The 18,490-nt window shown below is 37.3% G+C and overlaps 1 long non-coding RNA gene across 1 annotated transcript in view; it reads left to right on the top strand.

Moving 5' to 3' along the window:
• Positions 1–3,799: 3,799 nt before the first annotated feature.
• The window catches only part of LOC134856919 (uncharacterized), a 30,962-nt gene continuing 16,271 nt past the window's right edge, over positions 3,800–18,490 (top strand). The window contains exon 1 of the long non-coding RNA XR_010164863.1: positions 3,800–3,973. This is a non-coding gene — a long non-coding RNA (uncharacterized LOC134856919). The remainder of the gene's footprint in view (positions 3,974–18,490) is intronic.

Raw genomic sequence — 18,490 nt, 5'->3', positions numbered from 1 at the left:
AGAAAGGAACTCCTATACTCATGGGAAAGAGGATTTATCGAAGACAAACAGACTACATCGAATGATAGCTGGCCAGGAAGTTTCCTCCGCAAACATGAGCAAAGGACAAGTGGAAAGGCCCTAACAATACCGCTGAAAGGCAAAATAGTGGCAGAGACACCATCAACAGTCAAAACGGCTGCTGGTGCAGTATATCGAAAGAGTGATATAGCGAGATCAAAACTGCAAACACAGCCCAAAGCACAGAGTTCGGAGAAAAAGAGGAGCCCAACGGGGGAAGAATCTAGGAGCAAACAACAGAAGACAGTATCACATCATGAGGACGTAGACAGTGAGTCGGCTGAAGAACATGATGCGAAAGACCAGGGGCCAATCGATCAGGAAATAGAAGACGTAGTTACGTCGAAAGAAACAAAGACGGGCGGGGGTCTAAATCTAGGAAGAAAAAGGCTTAAGCCAAATAGAGCAGGACCACTAGTCCAAAGTGCAAGAGCTGCAAAGGCCAAGACGCAAGAGCCACGTACAACGAAAGCTGTCAAAACAGCAAAAGAATCAAAGAAGCGGGATACGAGCAATGAAGCCGTTTACATAGAGTCGTCTGCACCGAAAGAAGCCCCAGTGAGTAAAAGGATCACACGGCAAACTACCGAGAAGGAAATTCTGGACACATTCCAGAATAACAATATGACATCAAAAGAATGGGAAGAAATCACAAACCAGGTTTTGAACCGAGGGGTACAAAACGAAGCAGAAAAACTACTGACTCAACAAGCGGAATCAGTCGACAATAGCCCGGCAGTATTTGCGGACGAGTCGGATAAAGAAGAGGATAAAACGACAGTCAGACGAAGCAGTCGACAAACAAAGAACCAGGGACCAAAGAGATACGGCAGCCCCGTATCACACTCTGTAAAGTTGATTAGTTGTGAGGACGATATGACAGAGCTAAATTTGGCAGCACTTGAGGCCTACAGATTGAGATTGGCGAAGTTAAACATCAATAACAAAGAAACAACTTTGGAGAACAACACGTTTGACCTACTAGAGAGACATCTGTTCAAAAGTAAATTCGGAGCTACATCGTTGGATGAGTCGGGATCATGGAACGCTGCAAGAAACAAAGCAGAAGTGATGAAGAAAACAACCAAAAAAACTAAGCTAAAATGAAAGAAATTCAGTAAACTGAGACTTATATACTATTTATAAAATTTTATAAGGTATTATGTAAAATTTTGTTGTCCTCAGGGGAATGTGGTACCGTGTAGTACTGTTGCCACAGTAACCTTGGATAAAGTGTTATTAATATTCTGTTATGTATTGTTAGTATTATTCAAGGCCATCCATGCAGGCCGAACGTAACAGTCATTTGGACTGTTGCGATCTTAGAAGACACATGAACGTGATCTCTAACAAAACCAAGTAAATCAAAGGTCTAAATTAAATTGTTTCAATTATTCTCTTTTGTTCTTACCTACTCATAGCATAGCAATATCACAGGTAGAATAAAGCTTCAAGCCAAAAAACAAACGCAAAAACTATGCAAAGTCAAAGCTATACTCGTACACTTACAGAAATAAACCAAAAACGCTTTGAACTACAATTTAAAATTGTTTTCTGCCCAGGAAAATATACAATGGCCAACTAAGTCAGCAAATTATAAGTCAATTGAGATAATTAAAATTTAAAAAACGGGTCCTGGCCGGATATGAACCTCGGCTCTTAGCCATACCAGGCATAGTAGTTACCTCTAAGTCAAGAGCCCCGAGAAGTTAATAAATTTGAAATGTTCATAAATCAAGCTTTCAAATGATTCTAGTTATTTTGATGAAGGAGTTGTTAACAAAAAAATCTCCGATTTTATAACGTTTGCTAATTGCAAGCGTAAAATACGTCAATTTCCAGAAAAATTGGTAAGAAAACTTGGTATTCCAACTGAGGTTGACGAAATTTAATCAGAATTTGACCGCCCGACGTTTTACTTGTACTACAAACTCAATGTTATTTTAGCTATAATTATTTTTCAATTTTTAAGCTTTACTTATCCACTCTTAATTTAAAAAAAATTCATAGCCAAAAAAAGGAAGAAGAAAATTTTAGAACATTTTCACCACTTTTCAATTCTTTTCTAATCTTTTGATATTTTGTAGTGTGAACATTCCATACCTTTTGCACAGTAAGGGGTTCTTTTCGCTAAATATATTTTATGATTGCTGATAATGATAACTTATCCGTAAAATTTAAGATAAACATTACAAAAATATAGTGAGTTTTCTACTGCTCGAAGTTGCTAAGGTGGCACCTTTTCAAAAATCAAGTTGGCGAACGAAAACTTTTAACTTTTTAAACTAAATTTTCATTTCTTGGACTTTATTCACTTAATAAAAAACAATCTTGCAGCGTCGGATCTACTATTTTCTAGTAGATCGGATTTAGGAGGAGTGTGATATTGAAAAATTACATATTTTTCGGTTTGATTTCAAAAAAGTTTCCAAATGGTACCCCGTTGGGTACTATTTTAGAATAACCATTTTTGATCGACCCAATCTAAAACTTTTCTGAAGGCACCTTTTCTAATGATGACTATAACATCTTATTAAAGCAGGCTTTTGACCCTTCTTTAATCCGCCACTGGAGAGCGATGACTTGGCCGATCCAAAATTCGCCAATTCATCTTTATTGTATTTTGAAGATTAAGGATTCATTGACCGTTGAGCAGTTAAAAATTCATCGGCCTCCACTGTAGTAACAGCGTTAAACAACTTTCTTCATTTTTTCAGACAAACATGAATGTCAAAACTTTACCAAATTCCGTGTTTTTAGTTTTGGGTCATGAAAGTGGCGAAAAATTGAGTAAGAAGTTTATTGCTTTTCCCACATGTTGCGTAGTTTCAACTTTCTGTTCAATTTCGGCTTCTGGTCTTAAAGGTTGAACTGTCTCCCACTCGACTTTCTACTTGTCAAGATGAACTCTATTCGGTCTGAATAATAATGTTCGTTATTATCAACCCATGAATGCACCTTGCAATCTGATTTCGCCTAAAAGCAGCAGTTTGCTTTTTGATCCATGCTGTTTTCATTTCCGGTTGGATGGTTTACCCACCGAGTTGTTTATGTAGTTATATTACTAAAGCTGTATTTTATGACAAAAAATCAATTTTAGTCGAAATACATTGAAGTTAGCTCATATTTATTAATTTTATAACTGAAAGTCAAAAGTTGAACCAGATCAGGTATTTCTTAAATTAATAACCAAATTACAATTTTCAAGAAAAGGTTTCGTATTTTAGCTCGATAGCTGCATGACCAAAAGTTGAGAAATACAATCAATTGATTTAAAACTTCAGCAACTTTCGTAAACATTTTTCAAAATCATAGTTTTAAATTTAAGGTTCCGTAAAAAGTTGAAATCTAATCTATTTTGGACGTATTCAATTAATTCTTCAAAAGGTTACCATTATGATAAAAAATTCAAACCCCTAAAATGGGCACAAAAATGCAACAACAAAGTACTTCTTTATTTCTAGTTCGAAATTAAAAAAAAAACAGGGAAACATGCTTTTTCAAAAAATTTGAAGTACTGATATGAGAGAAGAATGAATATGTTCCAAAATTTTTGACCTTAGAATTATTTTTTTAAATTTTTTCTTTACGTAATCCATTTAGATGGTTTGTTCACAATGATTATCTTTTTTGTCTTTGTAGATAAGAGTTTTTCTTATTTAAGATTTTGAATGAAACTGAATTTCCTTCCTCGATCCCTTTCATTGCTAAGCTTTTAAATACACGTACTTTCAGACTAAAATGGCTTTTTCAAGTTCTGATCTTTAGCTTACAGCAAAAGATCTTTTAAAGTTTTCCATTGATAAGTTCTTCTAAATTGTATCTGAAAACTACTTATAAGGCACCGAATGTGCCACTACCTGACCTGATTCATTTGTCTGCTGCTGTTCGAGTAAACATCAACATTTAGATTGTAAGTAACCACATACATTTTATCGATATCTTCTGCTCTTTTAAGTAAGCATCAACGTTTCATCAAAAATTTAGCACACCTTACTGCCCGCATCGGAGCTCCATGATTAAAAATCGATTACATTCGAGTTTGATTGTCAATGTCTCTAGAAGTGAAAAAAAAGATATTATAATCAATCAATTTTTTTATATAAGGCAAAAAAATTATCCCAAGTCAATGATAACCCATCACTTTCACAGATAAGGACAATGAAACTCCATTAGAACCGATTAGTTTTCCGTTTTATTGAGATCCGTGTAACCATGCAAAATTCAACGCTCACAGAGTAATTTGCACGTTTCAAAACAGATTTGGTTACCTTCTGTTCAGTTTCAATTTTTCTCTGCCCAACTTTGATCTTGTTACTCATTTCATGCCACGCAATATTTTCGTATCAACTGTTTTCCTAATCCATTAAATAACTTTAGGGTGGTCGAAAACATGAGGTGCGTAACCAGTGGCGTGCGCGGAAGTTTTTCTGGGGGGGGGGGGGGGGGGGGTGTTTGTTTCGAAAAATTTTGAAATTTTTGTCGATCTTTTTTATTTTTAGGTCGACCAATTTGATTTTCCGAGCTCTCTTAAAATATTAAAAGGACCCTATTTTAGAAAAGCTTTCTGCGTAAATTTCCAAAATTCTGGCAAATTTTCAAAAAAACAGGGCCAAAAAACCCTCATTTTAAACCCTCATATATTTAGGAAAACAATTGCAGCTGGATTATTGATACTGAATTCACGGCATCAATTTAATTCAAGTAATAGTTCTCAAAACATTTGATCGAGTAAGATTTTGAAAGCAAATTATCGGGCAAAAATTTCTTAAAATAAATCAAACAAATCAAAAAAGAATAATTTGCTGTCTTCATAATAAAAAAAAGCTTCGTCTTCCCATCTTTCCGAATTTCAAAGTTTTCAAACAATCATGATTTTGCGAAAGACAAATGATATTTTGTGCTCAGCACATTAATATCTCTTCATTGGAAAATAAACTGAGGTCAAAATTGTTGAATGCGAAAATGTTTTGTCCGCTACAAAAGTGAATAATTGAGGACAAAAGTTCTCTTAGTTTCTTCAAAAATGAAAGCCAAAAAAACTTGGAATCAGACTGATAAGAAATCAAAACATCCAGAAAAAAATGTTGAATTTAATTACTGTAATGTTTATTATTACACTTAAATTGTTATGTTCAAATGTTACATTTAAACCATTACGAGGCCAAAATGGAGATTCTTTGCATTCTAAACGGATTCCGCAATAGGCCAAAATCAGATTTGTTGCGGAATCCGCAAGATTTGCTATTTTTTAAAAATCTTTTTTGCTCTTTTGGATTCCTCAAACAAATACCTTAAAGACTATACCACTCAAAATCGCTGCTAAAATAGGCGAATTTGCAGAATCCGCAATCGTATTTGCGGAATCCAGAACATATTGTGGAATGCACAAATGAGTATTAGGACATGTGTATATCCGCAGAATCCGCAACTCTAGGCGGAATCCGCACATTGTATATGGATTCCTCAAATTGTAAGTGGAACACTCATTTCGTTTGCGGATTCCGTTTACAAAAAGGTATATATGTAGTAGCGTTTACTGTCATATCTTTTGATTTTTGGGTGATCATCAGCAAGTTCAATCTCAATTACTAAATGTTCATCTACGTCTAATGTTCATCTGTTAGACTCAATTCTGTCAAACACGCAGCTTCTCAACTTCTGTCAAACACGCAGCTTCAGAAATCTAGGTTTGATGGAATCCCAATTACTGACCAGTATTTGGGATCGATAGAATCCCGAACACTGACCTATTTTGGCGATATCCCGCGCATTGTGTTTCTAAACACTCTCAACCAAATGACTCCAAATAATGAAATTATTCCATATTTTTTCCTTATCATTCCAATATTTAGGATTCCATCAAACCCAAATACCGACCAGTCTGTGGGATCGATAAAATCCCAAAAACTGACAAAAATTGGTGATATGTGCTGCGTTTGTGTTTCTAAACACACTCTCGACCCACTTACTCCCAATAATGAATTTATTCCACATTTATTCCAAAGTACTCCAGTTTATGGATTTCCATCAATCCCAAATACTGACCAATATTTGGGATCGATGGAATCTCAAATACTGACATAAATTGGCGATATGCTGTGCGTTGTGTTTCTAAATTTTCTCCCTCCATTGTCTCCAAATAATGAATTTATTCGGTGTTGTGTTTTCAAAAAAATGATCCCAAAAATTGTTTGCTGGGACATGTATCTCAACTGCTGAAAGATGAAATCCGCCAATTTAGTTAACCAATGTTTTAAGATTTGTTCGTGGTTTTCACTGAAAATCGTTAACTCCTTGCTTTTAAACTCATTGCTAAAGATAAGAATTCTAGCTCTAGCTTTTAACTGTTGATATGCAAGTTCAGTAATAAAAAAAGTTCGAAATCCACTTACAGTTGATGATTCCACTTTTATTTGCGGATTCCGCCTAGATTTTGCGGAATCCACTTAGTTGCGTTATCCAGAACTACTAATTATATTCGCTTGTTGCGGAACCGCAACACAACAAATGTGCCATCAAAATTTACGTTAGTTATTTGTACGCGGAATCCACGGAAATTTTGTTAGTGGAATCCACTTACAATTTGGAACCTATTTAAAGACTTGTCTCTGGAATCCAGGAAAATACAGAAGACACAAAGTTTTGCGCCTATCCGGTGCACAGTTTGGCCTCGTTCATTAAGTCCCAAGAAAAATTCTTTAAATCCTTCAAATTTCTTACTTATAACTGTTTGTTATATTTGTAAATTCAATGTTTTTTATGTTCCAACAAGTAAATATGGCAGTCACAACCATCAAAAGGTTCAGTTTTGTTCTCTTTTTGAGAAACTTTAAAGACAATTAACAATTTTTAGAAGTCAAGTGTGTACAAATGTAAGTCGGTTGTCTCCTATATTGTACAAGGTCTGGTAGCTTAAGAACTGTTTTGGTTTAGAGTAGCAATTTTTCCTATTTTTTCCTATCCAAAATCCAGTCAAACGTTTCGTAATAAAGCCGAGGTAAAGCCAGAACTCAACTTGTTTTGCTTTAATGACGCTCCTTATATTTAAACAAGAAAATGATCACAACTATTTTTTTGAGCGAAAACTTCTCGTAGTCTTCTGAAACTATAAACGGAAACTGTGCATTCAGTGCGTGGTCATAGTGAGGTGAAAAAGAGCCATGTCTGAGATTAGCTGAAGTTGGAACATTCAGACATCAGAACACCCAAACTTTTTGCCCCTGGAGCACTCAAAAAGAATTATTTAACTTTGCTTCAAACTATTTCGTACTGAGGCACGCTATAATTTAAAATAACTTTTTCTAAGATGTTACAAAAGTAACAACTGCCCAAAAACCGCATTTGTGGCTTCGAGAAATGAAGGGCGAAAATAATAACTTTGGATCAAAAATGACATTTGTTTGACCAATTTCCAGTTTCAGGCGTTAAAAAATTGAACAAAATTTGATCTCAGTTCCAGTTTTACTAAATTCAGAAAGAATTATAATCAATTAAAATAGATTTTGTGCAAAAAAAAATATTTTAGAAATCGACATCAAAATAATCGATTATAATCGATTGTATTTGAATCAAAAACTAGATGGACTAAGTTGTACTAAAGTTGATTTTTTTTGTTTCCAGAAAGAGAGATTATAATGAATTATTAATTTTGATTATAATCGATTCAATTATAACCAACTATAATCAATTATTTTGATCTCAGTTTCTAATTTATTTGTTATGCACAAAAAAAAATTATTATTGATAATCTGAAATGATAATAACAGAGTACAATGGCTTCTGTTTGCCCTTTTTGTCTTCGAGCTAAATTGCTTATATTTTCTGCTTTTTATAGACGTTGGCTTATGTGAAAAACGAGAAAATTGTTCTGAGATGTTTTTGAATCAATTCAAATTCATTTTGTTTTTGTTTTTTAGTTCTTCTCGATTAGATTTGTTTCATGATGCGTATTTAAACTTCTTTTACCGAGCAAAAAATCAGCATTTGTTTTAGTTTTATTACTTTTTGAAAGAAAAAATTTTTCAAATTTTTACAAGGCCCCCATTTTTGTTTGCTAATGGCGGAAAAATAAAGAACGATATAAAAACAGATATACTTTACGTGTGACAAATTCTTAGTAAAAAACAATTTCACAATTGATTATAATCGATTACAATCATTTTAATGAGTTTATCTGTATGAACTAAAATCAATAATAATTGATAATAAAAGATCAAAATATGTTGGAAAACATCACGATTATAATTGATTAAAAATCCTCGAAACATCTATTTTTGGGCATTAGAATCAACTATAATGGTCAAAAAACAGCGTAATAATCAGTGATAATCCAATATTTAAGCCTAAGGAGGTTGAATGCAAGAAATTTCATAGATAGAAAAAAAATGCCGGAGTTTACTATGCCAGCTCAGCTCAATTAAAATCGGAAAAGATGCAAAACTTTGATTTTAAAAGAACTGATTTGACAAAAAGTATTCACAAAAATTAAGTAAAATAGTTTTTTTTTACCGCCGATTTCAAATAATAGCTTAATCTTCTATCAGTTCCAAACAAAAGTTTAAGCTGATGGAAATTGAATAAGACTCTACAATTTATGCAATTTCGCTAAAATTCGTTAGCTCAGATAGCTAAAATTTTGTGTAACCATGGGGCTGAGGCAAGTTATTGTTTCAAATAAATTTTGAAACATTAAAAAAAGAACAAGAAAAACGTAGATCCAAGCAGTCTTGCATATTTACAGAATTTTTAAACCACACAATTTAATTTGACCCTTTTCAAACCCTTATATTTTAAGGTAAAAAATGGTTGAATTTTTGATTTTGAGCTGAGGGTATCAATTATTTCCAATAGTACAAAACGTTCTGTACTGTTACAGATGTGACAACTTGCATGGAGAAAAATTCACATTGAGCAAAACTATTTATACTTTACAAGAGAAAAAAAAAGAAGAGAAAAGAAGACGAAAAAAGTATCATCAAAAATAAGAAAGAGTTTCAACTTGCTATCAGGGAAAATAGATGCAAACTGAACATAAGGACAAAATTCATATCATATCTCAGATGTGTTACAACCTGCACCTAATTATCATCATAAAGTTTGCTTGATTGGTTCGCTTCATCTTCCTTTTTATCAGGAATTTTTCATCAACTTCTGCTTTTTTCCTAGATTAACAAATAAAACATCAATTGTTTTTTATTGACGCGGAACTTTGTAATGGTGGCGTTTTAACCCAATTAACCCCATTCTTTAGCATGTATTGAGTTTTGTTCGATTTTTTGCCAGTTGTTCTGTAATCCATTAAGCCAAAAAAACTTGTCTTGAAAGGCTAGATATTACCGGCACTAATGATTGTTTTTTGTCAAAACATTTGACTTGAACACAAAATCCTAGTCTTTCCAATTGTTATAGCCAGGTTAAATGGAGTGTTTCAGGATTTTTATGAACTATGGCGTTTCTTTTCTAAGAATAGTTTCTCTCTGTTTTTTTTTGATTGTCTATGGTGAGCAATTTTTTGGCAGCTTGTCTTTTTGTACTTACGTTCAATTTAGATTCCGCTGTTTTGTTTTTTTTTGTTTTCTCGAGAACCTCTCTAGGATGACTGCTTGATGGTCGCAATCCCACTCCATTGGAGAGATTTTTGTTACCCTGCAGTTCTTTTATGGTAAGAATTTGGTGTTTGCACTCATGTCTAAAAGGTCATAAAAAAACTGTTTCATTGTGCCTTACTTGCCATTGTTAAGTATAATTTTGTGATCATACCAAGTTCAAAAAAATCATGGTATTTAGTTAATTATACAAAAATAAGAAAAAAAAAGAAATCTCGAATCGTATTCGGATATGAACGTTGATTTTTTGTCATGAGGCGACCTTCAGTACCTCGCTTATAACTTGTCCTTTTGCAGCCATGCTGCGGATTATTATCTCTGCTTTATTCAAGGTCACAGATATGGCCTACACCGAGTCCCAGGCTGTGCGCGGTCACTCTGTTGTTTTGTTACATCGTTAGTTAGATGTCTACTTATCTCTTCCTCAATCTCTAATTTCTCTTGGTCAAAGTTTGACGAACATATACTAAATTGGAACTAAGTATCTAACGCTAACTTTTGCAACTAACTAAGCAACTAATCTATCAATTTACTTCTACTGAACAACTAAGTTTTGACTCGTTAATTTTCGGCAAATGTCATGGCGCAGCCAGCAGTTCCTGTGAATGAAGACAGGACTGACCTGTTAGTTATTCCTCCTTTTTGGGCAAAACCATCTGTTAATCTGCCGTTCCTGTGGGAATCTCGGATAGGTCAATTCTTCCTAGCAGTGGGTCTAAAGGACAATATCAACCTTCAGGACCTTTTAGTAGAGCCAACGGAAATCATCGATGAACCCCCTAAACCAGAGGCTGTTGGTCCTGGCGAAGATGCTGGGGAGGCGAATGCTCGAGTCCTCCGAGATCAAGCGGCGGTTCGTAGAGTAAGTGAGTTGAATGTTGAGCGCAGAAGAAAAGGTTCTCGAATCAGCCAAAACTGGTTTTATCACGAAGCTGAAGCGTGGTTGAAGTCACGTTTGTTCTTCGCTTTGGGTAACGAAGGAAAGAGACGTTTCGCGGACTCTTTTCCCCACACGGATTTTAGCGTTACACTTTTTCGAAAATTTCACAATGGATGTGAGGTTTTGTTCAAGTTGGAACGGTATTATACTGTAGAACGTATTAAGCTTTATAACCTTGTATTCATGCTGGGCAACGATGCTTTCTCTTCATTCTACGCTCAACTTAGCGCTCAAATTGCCCTGTGTAATTGGCCCAACGCTAAAGAAAGGAAAACTTTGAAAGACTTTTTTATCTGACGAATTCGTGACGTTGATGTACAGCAACAACTAATTAAGGCGAAGACGGATTTGGATTGTACCTTTAAACTCGCGCTGGAGTGTGAAAAAGGGGCTAGTACGTCCGCTCAGTTCCAAAAACGACTTCCACGCAATCAGTTTTCCAATAATTTAAAGGTTAAACAAGAACCCACGTTCTCAATTCAGTCGTCTCGAGGAAAACGGAATTTTCCTCAAAATCAAACTAATCGAAAAAATAGGGAACAAATCGTGTTACTTCTGTGGTAGTCACTTTAGTCCGGATCACAGAAAATCTTGCCCAGCTCGCGAAGTTACGTATAATCTCTCAATGAAACGTGGTCACTTTGCAAAGTGTTGAAATTCATCAAAACGACGAGTGAATTTGGTTCACAAAACGAGGAGGCATCGGGTTCTTCGATCGACTGCAATTTTATAGATGCTGAATACGATAGCAAGCCAGTATTCGGCATTCTGCAATTAGACAGTGCGGTCAGAATGAATAGTATCGAACTTCTCGAGTCAAACAGGGGGAAACCTAGAAGCCTTAGTATTCAGTTGCGTTCAAGTCATAGTTTCTTTTACTCAACCGTTGACACGGGAAGTCCGGTCTCGTTCCTCAATAAGAGCACTTGTGCTTTATTACTGCAACTTAACCCGTCTATCAAATTTCGTGACATCACACGATACTCTATAGATACTTTGTATGTCGATTACAATAAAAAATCCATTCATCTTCTTGGGTCAATTTGCATTCCGATCTCTTCTAGCGGCTGGAAAGTAGAGGAGGCTCATTTCCTCGTCTCGGAAAAAAAAACTTGAAATCTTTTGGGTCTAGACTTGCAGGATCAATTAGGCGTGATAACTACGCAATTGAGGGCAAAGTCTGTTCATCTGCTTGAGGATCAATCTCCGGACCTGATATCCGAATATTGAGGTTCGTTCTTTGGCAGTAAATATGCACACGTTTTTAGTCGATTAGGTAGATACAAGCATCACAAAGTCTATACAAACTTTAAAAACCCTCTTGTACCGCGTCAAGTCAAAGGAGGTAAAATTCCAATTCTTATCCAGGATAGAGTTGCTAACGAAATCAGGATGTTAGTGGAACAAAGTCATATAAAAAAACTGGATAAATGTATGACTGATTTTTTCATAGCGCCCATTGTGTTGACAGCAAAGAAGGACGGCTCAATCAAACTTGCTCTTAAAGCCCAGCAAATGAATGCCCAGATCTGGAAAAACAAGTACCATATGCCAAACTTTCATCAACTCATCGATTCAGTGGCTCAGATTATCACTAAGGATGTACCTGGCAAGGTTTGGTTCGGTTCACATCATTGGAGTTGAAGTACGCTTTCAGTCAGTTGCCGTTATCTTCTCTTACAGTAGTCATTGCAATTTCAACATCTTGTGCGGGGACGCTATGGGAAAGTACAGATTCAAAAATGGGTTTTACGGCTTAACAGATATGCCAACCGAGTTCCAGAAGGCAATGGACTGTACTTTACAAAGACTAGAGGGTGTTGTTGTTTGGACGATATTTTAGTAGTCACAAAGGGTGATATTCAAGAACATAACAATTTGGTAGAGAAGGTGATGCAGAGACTCGATACGGAAGGCTGGGCACTGAAACTTAGCAAGTGTGAATTTTCCGTTAACCAATTAACTTGGTTAGGATATGACCTTAATGAGGACGGTTATTCTCCTAAATTTTCAAAAGTTGATGCCATCCAACCACTCAAGCCTCTCAGAACTTTGAAACAGCTCCGTTCATTTATGAGAACGTTAAATCATTTACAACGGTTTATACCCGATTTGCTCTTTCAAACAGTTCATTTTCGGCAATCTTTAAAGACATGTAATAAACAGTCGTTTCTGTGGGGAAAGGAACAGAATAATGCCTTCAAAAGTATAATCAATCTGGTACCTAAAACTCCTAGTCTATTTCATTACGATTCTTCAAAAAATTCCCGGGTAAAATGTGACGCTAGTCATAATGGGCTAGGAGCTTGACTCGAACAGGAAATGGAACAGGGAGTTTGGGACTCAACTGCGTTTGCATCGCGTTTTCTTAATAATACAGAGGCGAAGTATAGTACAAATCAATTGGAATTGTTGGCGATTGTTTGGGCTTGTGAACATTTTCGAACTTATTTGTTGGGTAATCGTTTTCAACTTTTGACGGATCATAAAGCCTTTATTTCGGCATTGAGTGAAAATTATATTAATAAGTCGTATCAATCTCGTCTTTCTAGATGAGCAGATCGTTTATTACCCTTTGATTTCGAGGTTATTATTGTCCCTGGGGTTACTTTGCGTATTGTGGATTATTTATCTCGCTACATCATCTTTTCGGCTCCTGCTCCTTCTAATTACGATGAACTTTTTTGTTAAGTCCATTAAGGCTTTTAATAAAGCCCTAACATTCATCAATTCATAGAGCCCCCATAATTCGAGGGATTGGTTTAATTTAATGGGATGGGTTTAATGGCAAGAAAGCGTTAAATTTTTTCACATCGGTTTTCTTTCTCGCCTTCTTCCAAGCATTCTCCGGTAAGGGGCGACAGAAAATTAACTCGGTCTGCTAACCAATTAAATCACGTTTTGCAAATTTGTCCTTCAAATTTCTCACCGATAGTGGGCGTCGAGTTATGCTCACAGAATTTAAGCCAATCAAAAACGAGTATGCTAATTGAAAATTGTAGACCGGTTTCTCTCACTCGAAAATATTGTCTCCGACTTGAAACTTTCCGAAACAGTCAATCATCTATTCTCTCTCAATCTAAATTTTCTTTTTGTATACTAAAATCGATCATGAATATACCGAACTGGAATCTACCACCTGATACTACTCAACTGCTCACTGAAAACGATCTAAACTCTACTTTAACTCACCCTATCGACTCTCAGACAAAGCTAAATCCGACGGCAGAGCAAACTGACCACCTCACTTTTGGGGAAAACTTTCCATTGAATTCTCCGAATTTTGGGTCGAATCTGTCGCATGGATCAAATCCGACAACTTAATCGAACCCGTGAACGAGCTGCCAAAACTCGTTTTGTTGCCGCGAGTACTAGTTCAAGAAAAGAGGGTCATAATCAGCTGTTGGAGGCTATGAGACGGTGCCGTCTAACTCGACCTGGGAAAGCCAACACAGCCGCCAAGATCGGGGTCTTTGCTGTTATTGGGGGCAAGCCGATCCTCTCGAAGTCCAAGAAGGGCATTTTGGGACTGCCAGGCCTGTTTGATGCTGATCTCTTAGCTGAACTCACGGAGGAGGACCACTTTCTGGGGCCTATGAAGCGTGCCATTGTCAATAAAGATGTCACTACCTTCAATAAGCTCGGGGCAAATATGGCTCAATTCTGGCCCAATGCAGCGGTGGTCAATAACTGCGTGATCATTGACAATAAATTGGCAATTCCCGAACCTCTCAGACAAGCTGTTCTTGCTCGCCCTCATCGCTCTCACCCAGGACAAGAGACTATGATGTCAGCCTCCGTGTACATCTGGTGGCCGTTCCTCAACCAAAAGATTGTTGATACTTGTGAGAAGCACCGCGAATGCACGTTGTATGGTAAGAATCTTAAGCGCGCTAAGAATTTTCATACCGCACAAACATTACCTACTCTCTCTGGGCTAAATCAGGAGTTACAATTAGGTTTCGCCGGTCCTATATTAGATGATAAGGGTCCGAAGATTTTCCTCTTTGTAGCTATAGATCGTTTCTCTAAATTTCCTTCAGTTCTTATTACTAAAACTGCTGGGGCTAAGAAGGTTACAAAATTCCTCGCATCTTATATTCGTATTAATAGTATTCCTCAATCTATCAGGAGTGATCAAGGCTCTGGGTTTAAAAATGATGTAGTGCAACATTTTTGTTCTAGTAAGGGTATTAAACCTATTCTTTCACCGGTTGGTGATCATAGAGGGAGTTGCTTAGTCGAACGTTCAATTCAGATTGTAAAGCGATAACTGCGCACTGCTAGACTTCATCCTAATTTTGGAAATTTTAAGGAAACGCTTCATCAGATCGTCGAGAACATTCGCAAGAATAATCAGTCTGTGATTAAAAAATCGCCTTTCGAGTTACGTTTTGGTTGTAAGCCAAATACTGAATGGTCTCAAGCTTATCATAATGTTGTTCACTCTGATACTTCAGCCCAAAGACTTGATTGCCAGTCAGGACTACAGCAGGGAACGCGCTAAGGTGGTGCCCAGAGGAAGTGCCAGCCCTCCGATTGCTCCCCGATTCAGACCGATGTTTTCCCTGGAGAGTAATGTGGCTGAGAGTGAACCTTACAAGGCACTGGCCGAACTCGCTCGGGCGGCAAATAAGTGGAGGCAGTACAAACGAAACCTCCAGCCGGATGGGGGAAAGCGGGTCCTGAAAGAGTTGTCAAGCCGTCATTCGGACCTTGTCCATTCTCTAAAGACAGGTCTTACTGGGAACACGCTTTGTTTTTCGGTGTGTGGGTCTGGTTCTACGCCCCCAGGGGCCAGACTAGTTCCCGTAGGTTACCAGCTCTACAACCTTGTCGTCCGACTGAGTTAAGTAAATTGGAAAACCTTCTCTTATCCGATCCTAGTCGCGTTAGAGTCTTTAGGAAAATTATAGATCGTCAGTCCGGAAAACCTCTTTATAAGATTGCTAAATTCAAGATTACTCAGATTACCGATCACCCTTATGATACTGATAAAGAGAAAATTTATCGAAAGAATCATGTTTATCTAAAGCCTTAATTTCGTTATAACTTTTCAGTTGGCCAAAACACGTTAGGTGATCGTCTCCAAGCCTCAGGATCGACTTCTCGCAGTGCGGGCAAAAAGTCAGCTTCTCGCTCTCAGCCCACGATATTGGAGAAACGGCCTGACGACCCCAGTGTGTCTAAACCGATGTTGGTGGACCTTACTGCTGATTCGTCTAGCGAGGGCTCGTTGGGTTACAACCCTTTGCAAGTGGTTGGGGAATCTACCCGGTGGAGTTACGACCCAAATTACAGGATGATTTGCCGCCTGTTACGTTTGCAAACACTATAATTACTTCCCAGCAGCCTAACATGGACAATGTTACTCTCTCGCCACTGGCTACCCAGCTTACTAGTTCTGGCCTCGCAGATCATCAGGCAGAGTTCCCATCTTCGGTTGGTGAGTCTCCGGAGGGCTTCGCTCCACCCTCACAAAACGCGCTTTCAGAACTGCATTCTTTGTACCCTTCGTTATCCCTTCCCGCTCAGCCGGTCGCGGACGATTCGGAGGCGGTCAGGACCTCCTTGCGTAGTAAGAAGCCTACGAAGTTTTTTGGCGACACTTTACGTCATTCTATCAAAACTAGTTGAGGCGGAGTTTAAAGAGTCACCCTCTGGAAACGTCTTGCCGTTCTCGCCTTCGCCACGTAAACCCCTTATTCGTGACCGACCTCAGTTAGACCTCAAGGGGGCGTCCTCTTCCTCCTCTGCCAAAATCAATAAAACTCTACAGGGCGGTTGACTAGTATTTGCATATCAAACTCTATAAAAACTATCTAAAATTATCTATGCTATGTATTCTGTTTCAGCAATAAGGGTGCTATCAATCTTATGTTCACCTGGTTGCAGTTTATTTTTCTTTTACAAAATTTTGGATAGATTTCCAAAAAATTTTACTCCCGCGGGGAATGTCATGAGGCGACCTTCGGTACCTCGCTTAAAACTTGTCCCTTTGCAGCCATGCTGCAGATTATTATCTCTGCTTGTTTCAAGGTCACAGATATGGCATATACGAGTGCCACGCTGTGCGTGGTCACTCTGTTGTTTTGTTATATCGTTTGTTAGATGTCTATTTATCTCTTCCTCAATCTCTAATTTCTCTTGGTCAAAGTTTGACTAATATATACTAAATTGGAATTAAGTATCTAACACTAACTTTTGCAACTAACTAATCAACTAATCTATCAATTTACTTCTACTGAACAACTAAGTTTTGACTCGTTATTTCTCGGCAATTATCATTTATAGAAAGAGAAGAGAAAAAAATGAAAATTGGTCATTAGTTAGGTTGAACCACTGGCAGATCAAGGATAACTTTATAGGAAAAATTTCGCTGAGGATATTGTATTACACAAGCCATTTCATAAATATAAAGGGTAACAAATTTTTGAAGTATCTCGAAATCTTTGTGCCTTTTTAATCGTAGCGAAATAAAATTTAACAGAAATTAAAAGAAAACAAAGAGGTGAATAGGATTTTCGAAGGTCTCAACGACTCATCAGTTTTGATAAGGGAGAAGTTTGACTGAAATTTGAAAATTTGACTGAATACAGTGAAAGAAAAACAAATGAGTTCGCTTACATGGTGTGGCAAAAGATAAAAATCACATATTTTTTGCTAAGTAGCTCAAGTTTAAAAAAATACAAAAACTGAGTGTAATGCCAAAAAGTGACCACTTTTCTGAAGTGAATCGGAGGCATGATTTGCATCGAATTACTTTCGAGTGAGTTTCCATTATTTGATAAGAATTTTGTGAAAGATTTCATTTTTTTTTGTTAACACATCTGACAGCGGAAAACTGGGATATCGATAGGGCATAAGCAGGAGTTTGGCACAAAGAACACAAATCTTTTGTGTATTGGGGGAAAACTAAATATAACACTGCTAATTGCAGCAGACGCAGATAAAATGGAGAAAACAATAAAGTTGTTTTGCAGAAGATGAAATTGAGATGATAACAAGGTCATGTGTTGTTTTCTGAGATCGGTTTTTTCTTAGTAACCGTTAGAGCATTTTTGAGTTGATTATAAATTTTGCGCCTGGTGAGAATAAGGCAATGGTAAGTTTTTCAAAGTTTTTTCGATTTGTAAAAATAACCAAGATTTATATGTTTTGGGAGAGAAAGTAAAATTAGGAAATCAATTTTTTGTCAACAGGAAAAAAGGACATTCGCAAGAGTAATCTTTCTGCTTAAAAAATCGCCTTTCGAGTTACATTTTGGTCGTAAGCCAAATAATGAATGGTCTCAGGCTTATCATAATGTTGTCCAAAGACTTGAACGAAACCTTCTAACGCCGGACCAGGTTGCCAGTCAGGACTATAGCAGGGATCGCCCTAACGTGGTGCCCAGAGAAAGTGCCAATCCTCCGATTGCTCCCCGATTCAAACCGATGTTTTCCCTGGAGGGTAATGTGGCTGAGAGTGAACCTTACAAGGCACTGGCCGATCTTGCTCGGGCGGCAAACAAGTGGACGCAGTACAAACGAAACCTCCAGCCGGATGGGGGAAAGCGGGTCCTGAAAGAGTTGTCAAGCCGTCATTCGGACCTTGCCCATTCTCTAAAGACGGGTCTTACTCGGAACACGCTTCGTTTTTTGGAGTGTGCGTCTGGTTCTACACCCCTAGGCGCCCAGACTAGTTCCCGTAGGTTACCAGCTCTGCAACCTCGTCGTCCGACTAAAACAAGTAAATTGGAAAACTTTCTCTTATCCGATCCTAGTCGCGTTAGAGTCTTTAGGAAAATCATAGATTGACAGTCCGGAGAACCTCTTTATAAAATTGCTAAATTCAAGATTACCGATCACGCTTATTGTTTTGACAAAGGGAAAGTTTTTTG

Source organism: Symsagittifera roscoffensis, chromosome 1, assembly GCF_963678635.1.
Source record: "Symsagittifera roscoffensis chromosome 1, txSymRosc1.1, whole genome shotgun sequence".
In the NCBI taxonomy this organism is placed as follows: Eukaryota; Metazoa; Xenacoelomorpha; order Acoela; family Convolutidae; genus Symsagittifera; species Symsagittifera roscoffensis.
The sequence above is the reverse complement of the archived record's forward strand: the minus strand, read 5'-3'. Positions and strand labels throughout refer to the sequence as shown.